Below are 7,031 nucleotides of genomic sequence, written 5' to 3'. Positions count from 1 at the left end.
TCTCTCTCTCTCTCTCTCTGTCTCTGTCTCTCTCTGTCTCTGTCTCTCTGTCTCTCTCTCTCACACACACACACACACAAATAAGCAAAAGGAAAAGGAACTCATAGGTGACAGCATATGGTGGCATGTGATAGATTCGAGTCACAGAGCCTTGGGTTCAAGATTCAGCTCCTCCACGTCTGTCTTCATGGTATGGGCTCGGGCAGCTGACCTCCAAGTTCTGCTTTTTCACTCTCTGAAATGATTGTGAGCTTTCGTGGGTGAAAACGTGACCGAGAAGCATTGGTTTAGGTGAGTACCAAGAGCTATTGTTTCTTTACCCCAAGAAGACTCTACTGACCTATGCTGGCCCTGTTCTGAATCTAAGACTGCCTCAGGCTCCAAATTTGATTTCCCAAAAGATTGCACAGCTATCCCTGAACAACAGGGCCTGAAACTAGCAGAACCACAGCCATTCCTTTAGGGAGCTTGTCTAACTGATTCTCTTTCTGATAATGGCTAGCCAGGTGCCCTTGAGTGCTGCAAGTCATGCACCTAAATAAATAAAGTGGAAATCAAAGAAAGTTGGCGTGACTATGATGCAACAATCCAGGGTTCAGGATCTGTGAGCTGCACGGTGGTCCAAGGTCTTTGGTACTCACAGGGGCCACTACCTCTTCGGTCATCCTTAGTGTCAGGTGGAAAGCACTTTGCCCTGGAGACCCAACTTCAGGAGTGGCCTGCGTCCAGCCTGTTACCTGTTCTCTCCTGCTCAGCTCGGCCTCATCTCTGCCCACAGAGATTGGGTGTTTCCAGCAGAGCTCTTCCAGGGTTGTGGACTTTGGGACTGGCCAGGTGATAAGAATGTGGGAGGTCTCCTGCAGTCCCACTACCACGCTGGCCATCTTCGGTTGATGTTTTTTGCTACATGGTTCAGTCTGGCACATCTGATCAGGTTGTTAGTCAAAGAACCTCAAGGACTGGGATGCAACACTCCCGCCCACAGGCAAACTGGGAAACTGGCCTCCCGGGGTAACCTTCCTCAGATTCTTTCTGAGTTTTCTCCTGCTCTTGGGCTCTGCTGAGCCTCTTTGCCCTGCGCCTTCAGACTACCACGGTTGCAGAATCTACTTGGGTACCTCCCTGCTGTTTAGGAGGTCACCTTACCCTGTCTCACCCTAATCTATAGAGACTCACCCAAAGTCCCCATGTCTCCTACTTGAACCACTAAGACATTAGGGGAAGTACTGCCCTTATCCAGCTGCTGGAAGGAAGGGCCACCTGGGCCAGTGACATCCAGGAATAAGACACTCACTGACTGCTATGCCAAGGGCCCCCAACTCCGAGCCTTAAGACAAGGATTCTATCCCCACTAGCCTTATGTAAAAAGCTTTAGCCACAGTCTCAACTATTTGCCCCCCCCCCTTCAGTTTAGAAGACTCGTCTTTGTTTCTTCTTACCTTGAGCTAAGCATCCTGAAAGCCAAAGCTGACTCTGGACAAGAGGAAGGACATGTTTGTGCCTGAGGAACCAGGGTAGAAAGGATGTGGAACTTCTGGTTTCCATTCCTGGATGGGAGCCTTTGGTAAATCACTCAAACTTTCTGGCTTCCCATGGCCACCCCCTTGAAATGGCAAAATGACCCTTCGTCTTGCCATGGCTGGCATGGTGGGGAGGATGGGTATGGAAATGAGTGTGTAACCCAGCTTTATGTGCGAGGGCTCAGCTCCAGCTGGGATAGTCTGTCTTCACTGAGAGACAAGCCCTCCGGTAGCTGACTCTCTCACCTGCTTCTCCTTCTTACCCCCCTGTGATCTTGGATAGAGAACACTTGTCCACGAGTATTCCACAATCATTACTCATAGTGGCACGGAATTATTAATCAGTGGGTAAGCAGGCTGTCACATGTTTGTAGAATGGAAGGTGAAGGCTGTGAAAGCTACGTGAAAGAAGCAATGCGTGGAGCTGGCGTGTTTATGGCAGCCTTTATGAAAATGTCTGGAACGGGAGACTCCACAGAGAATCCAGAGTCTGGCAGGAGTTCTTCTGGGGGAGCTGGTGAAGGGGGGAGCTAGAAGGGAAGTGAGTTAATTGAGAAGAGGCATCTTTAAGACTCTCTATAATAGACCAGATGGCCCTCTTTTAAGTCCTCTCAATGATCAACTGCAACATAGCCACACCAGTTAAGGGCTTATTTTCTAGAGAGTTGGTGGAAGCTCCCCTGGATTTAGCTTCTGCAGCCAGGTCACAGGGCTGGCAGGATGCAGTGCCCATTATGCAACTCCAGGCCAGCTGGGCCTCCAGAACACATCATCTTTACCTTAGGTCTTTTATCTTAAAAGATCAATGCTATCTTGTAAAGAACGTGGTTGCAAAGGCTGAGTGGATGGAGAGGCCCCATCACTACATGCAGGAAAGTTAACATTAAGAAGGTACCATGGTATGCAGGTACCAGTTCAAAGGAATGAGCACCAGTCCCCAAGGTATCCCTGACCTCATCAGTGTCACCAACAGGGAGCTGCATAGCCAGGGTCCCCATGCCTGCCCTCTGTTGACCCCCACACTATTCAGCTCCACTCAAGTCTCTTTCCCAGCCCCCCAGAGGCAGTGAGAAAGAATTCTTGGCAAAGTAGACACAGCCAGGCTCAGAGCCTAGAGCCCCATGTGATGCTCAGTGCAGCCCCCCCCCCCCCGCACCCCCATAGAGAATGGGCTATTGAGCTCAGAGCTTCACTTCCTGGTTAGAAAATCCCCACCAGGCAAAGCCAAGAAGACACCCCAACCCCCACTCCACCCCCGTGCAGCATCATTAAATTATAACAAGCCCTAAAACCATCTCCAGAGCCTGGGTCTGCCTCTTCTCATGCTCTCAAGCTTGCGATTGGCTGAGGAAGCTCAGCCTAGCGGGCCTTATCTCTGGCTGGTTATTATTTGATGAAAGAACCTTCCGTCTCCTCCTCTGCTGTTGCAAAACTATCCCGGGAGTGTTTGCTGCTGCCTGCCTTGCTTTTCTGGGGTCACTGCAGTGCACCCAAAGGCCTCTGGCCTCTATTCGCACAGATAGGCCCGTGGAGGAGTTTTTAAACCACCCACATCGAGGCTGTCTTCTGCTGAAGCTGTCTGGGACAGCTTTGCTAGTCGGCTGACGGGAAATAATTCCTCAAACACCACATCAAGGACACAGGTATACTTGAGCAGCTGGGGACATGGGGACCAAGTGTCTCAGGGTACGATGACTTTAGACATGGGGTAGGATGAGTCTGAGAAAGAAATGAAGTGGAACACAGAACAGGTAGATGAAGGTGGAGGAAGCAAGAGAGAGCTGAGAATCATGGCACTCCGTGGAAAAGCAACACTCTTGGGCAGAGGTGTTTGCAACTAGGGTGAAGTGCAGGGGTGTTTGCAAGATAGCTGTTGCATGAGTTGGTCTGTGTGCACCCGAAGCAATTCTTCTTGAGGTCTAAAGAGGATGTAGACCTGCATACTCTTCAGACATCGCCGCCTGTCACCTTGTCTCAGGAAAGCCCTAGTGCTTTCACTTGTAACATCACTAAATCTGACTTGTGACTGGGACACGGCCTTCAAATGTGCTGTGGAGGGGTAAGAACCCAAGTCCTTGTATCCGTATTTCAGCAAAATAATAGAACACAGGAGAAGCTCTGAGCTGAGCACTTCATGCCCAAGCTGGCTTCCCAGTTTGAGATCTGTGCCGGATGTGCCGTGACTGTTCCAATGCCACCATGTCCTCAATGAGACACGAGGATGGTATCTCATGCGACATGAGCTGGCATCTGGTAGAGTGCTCTGTGATTGACACTTCTACAGATGAGAGCTGGGCTCCAGGATGGATGAAAGCCAGGTAAAGGTCCTAAGTGTTAGACCTGGAGGTGGCTGAGGCAAGCAGGATGTGGTGTTAAAACAAAGAAAGCCACTTTATTTTAGTGGTTGAGCAGGAAAGAATTCTTTCATGCTACTTTGGGTTTTTTTGTTTGTTTCTTTGTTTGAGACAGGGTTTTACTATGAATCCCTGGCTGGCCTCAGATTCACAGACACCTGTTTGCCTCTCCCTCCCAAGTGCTGGGATTCAAAGCATGTGCCACCATGCCTAGCTACTTTGGGTTTCTTAAGTCCATCCCCAGTCCTGCATTCACATCACAGGTCACAGACTACTCATACAGATGGCCTTTCTTGGCCACTTCTTCCCAGGTGTGCCTCTCCGGTTGTTGCAGTTCTCAAACGTTTGGGTCTAGACTGTCTCTGCTTTGCAGTCTGTGGAGGAAGGAGAGGACAGCTCCATTGTATATGTTTCTATATAAATGGTGGTGTCTCCTTGCTTTCTATGTGTTCCCCAGGAGCCGCTTTTGCTGAGCCCCATTGGCCTTTCTGGGAACAGCAGCCATAGGTCTGGGGAGGTCACCAGAGTGAATGTTGCTTTTCTTTGTCACTTAAGGGGCACGGTGGGGGTGGAGGACAAGCCATGCCAGGGCTTCCCTCCATGTCTGCTTCTCTGCTGTTTGGACATGTCCTCCTTCCCATGGCCTGGCCGACCTGGGTCTGCTTGCTCTGCGGGCCTTCTCCTTTACTCCTTTTCTTCTCTGTCTTGCAAAATGTATGGTCCTTGAGCCCTGTGACCCCCATACACACACCTCACTCTGCCCCTGATCCTGGGTCTGGTCAAGTTGAAGGGTTACTACATCGGGGTCTCTCCGATGAGTATGTCTACCCTTTCTGCAAGTCAGGAGTTGAGGAACTTCCTCTACTGGACTACCCCAGGTTGTCTTGTGATTGCTAGCTTCCGATCCATTGCCGGTGCCAGACAGATAGCTTTGTGCAGGCAGGGAGTGAGCTTAGCATGGCAGCCAGGTCCTGGAGCTGCACAGTTACTGGCTTGCAGTATTCTCGCTGCTCGCAATGTACAACCCTGATGGAGAATCTTCTTCTCCCTGATCAGCACCCTCCAAGTGCTTTGCATCGACTGACTCAAACTTCGGAATGAGCTGGGGAAGAATTGTATCGACCCATTTCGGGGATGGGCAGACTGTAAGTTAAGGGATGCACAGAAGTTAATGCAGTAAACGGAGACTTCAGAGCCCCATGACAGCACAGTGACGTGATGGAGCAGAGAGAAGAACCGGGATGAGCATGGCAGCAGGCTAAGGGCAGGACTACAGCAAGGGCCCCACGTGTTCTGGGAACCCTTTCATGCCCATGAGCTGCGAGCACCGACTCTGTTTCAGCTTGTGAGCTTGGCTGTGAGGACATGGTGGCTAAGTGGGTACGGATTTCCAAATGAAATGCTTTGGGGTCTAAGCTTCACCCTCTGTCAAGATCTGCCCTCTTCACTAGCCCCCCTCCTGCTTCCATAGACTGTCTGACCCATCTCAGTTCCTCCCAGAGAACCAGGGAGATTTCACATCTGGCTCTGAAGTAACTCGCTAGCAATGCCAAGGCTTGGTGTTTCACGCACTGTGCCTCGCCCCGGTGAACCTCATTTATCTCATGCATGGAATGCGGGGTTAAGGTCACCCTGTGCTCCGGAGCAGCATGGCCACTGGTAAGAGCAGGAGCTGGTGCTGCACAGCAGGCAGCTCTGGGCTCAGCCACTCAGTCTGCTTTCTCACCCAGTGGGAGCATTCTTTGGACCCTTGGCTTTGGGCTCACTGGACCCTGATGCCTGCCCTTGGAAGTCCTGCCAGGCAGGTGATCTTGCCCTATCTCCCTCCCTGTCACCAGAGGATAGTCAGTGTACAGGGTTCTCAGCCTTCCATTTCTTCCCTGGGCCTCAAGTCTAGCACCGGCCACTAATGCTTGTGGGCCCATACTACTATCTGAGGTAACCCCTCTGAATTGCCCCCAGCCCCCACGCTCCCCGTCCTCTACTCCCAGAGAATGTTCTTTATGTATTTGCTTCCATGCAAAGGGCCTCAACTTAAGGGACTGCTCTTGTTAACCTTACTAGAGTCGTAGTAGAGCGCAGGAGGAAAAGGGTTATTCTGTTGTTATTTGTTAGACTTTTTTTGGCAGCTGAATCCTATGTTTCTCCTTGGTATTCAAACCTTAGTTTCGCCATCTGTAAAACAGGCACAATGTTTTGTTTATAAATGACTTTGAGGACAATGGTTATGTGATGTACTGTCTGTGGTTTCAGCAGAGGAAACAGTGGAGAGAAAACCCGTTGCCCTTGCAGAAGCCGAGGCTGAAAGGGACATTGGGCATGGGCATTAAAAGCAGCAGACAAATAACCAGGCCATTTGCAACTGTGGAGAGGGCAAAGGACTGGACTCAGAAGAGGGTGTGAGGCGGTCAAGAAAGGGCTGCTTGGCAAACCACAGCATTTCCATGCCTCATTCCGAGGTGGAGGGAGGGCAGCAGTGGTCCTGCATGAGCCGAAGACCTGCTCGCTTTGGGGCTCAGAGTCTGTGAGCAAGAAGAGAAAGCTGGGCTGAGTGGTCCCTAAGACATCATGCTGATGTCCCAGATGCTCTTGACCCATGTCCAAGCACACGGCAAGGGAGTCATGTGACTCTCTTTCTGGTGCTTTTCTGTCCCACTTGCCTACAGCTGCCGCTTGGCTTCCCTAGGAATACCATGTGCCTTCATCTCTCATCTTTCATCAGCTCAGCCAGGACATTGGAGACAGCACTTAGAAAAGTTTGTTAGCATAGTTTCCAGACAAAGCCAGTGGCTAGGACTCCACTGGAAAGTTAAGTGATGAGAGAAGACTGCTGGCCTCAGGGTCCTGACAACGGCGAGGGGAACCTCTTGAACGTCCTCCTGCCTTTCCTTGTACGGTCTGCCCCCTTGGTCTCTGGCATCATGCCAACTCTCTCCATCTCCCTTTCCTTACCTGGGGCCTCGCTCCTGCCTTTAGCAGTCTTTGAGTCACTCCCTGCCCATTGCTTCCTGGGCACAAGGTGTAAGAAAACTTCCCAGGGGCCTGGATGCTTAGGCAAAGGTGTCCCAAGGAAACAGTTCCTGGGGGGATGGAACAGCGCTGTGGTCTAAGGCACAGAGCACTCAGCACTTGGATTCTGGGTTGGTTTTTTGTTTTT

General features: G+C 51.0%; 1 protein-coding gene across 3 annotated transcripts in view; it reads left to right on the top strand.

The window, feature by feature from the left end:
* Gpam (glycerol-3-phosphate acyltransferase, mitochondrial) overlaps positions 1-7,031 on the top strand; it is a 61,694-nt gene that overhangs the window by 257 nt on the left and 54,406 nt on the right. For 2 of the 3 annotated variants that reach the window (XM_013348173.2, XM_013348171.2), the window contains exon 1: positions 2,846-3,163. The exons of the other annotated variant lie outside the window; for it this stretch is intronic. The gene's annotated coding sequence lies outside the window, so the exon portion shown is untranslated. Of the gene's footprint in view, positions 1-2,845; positions 3,164-7,031 lie in introns of those variants that run through there. 3 annotated transcript variants of the gene reach the window in all.

Source organism: Microtus ochrogaster, chromosome 8, assembly GCF_000317375.1.
Source record: "Microtus ochrogaster isolate Prairie Vole_2 chromosome 8, MicOch1.0, whole genome shotgun sequence".
Taxonomy (NCBI): Eukaryota; Metazoa; Chordata; class Mammalia; order Rodentia; family Cricetidae; genus Microtus; species Microtus ochrogaster.
This window is presented reverse-complemented; position numbering and strand designations above follow the sequence as displayed.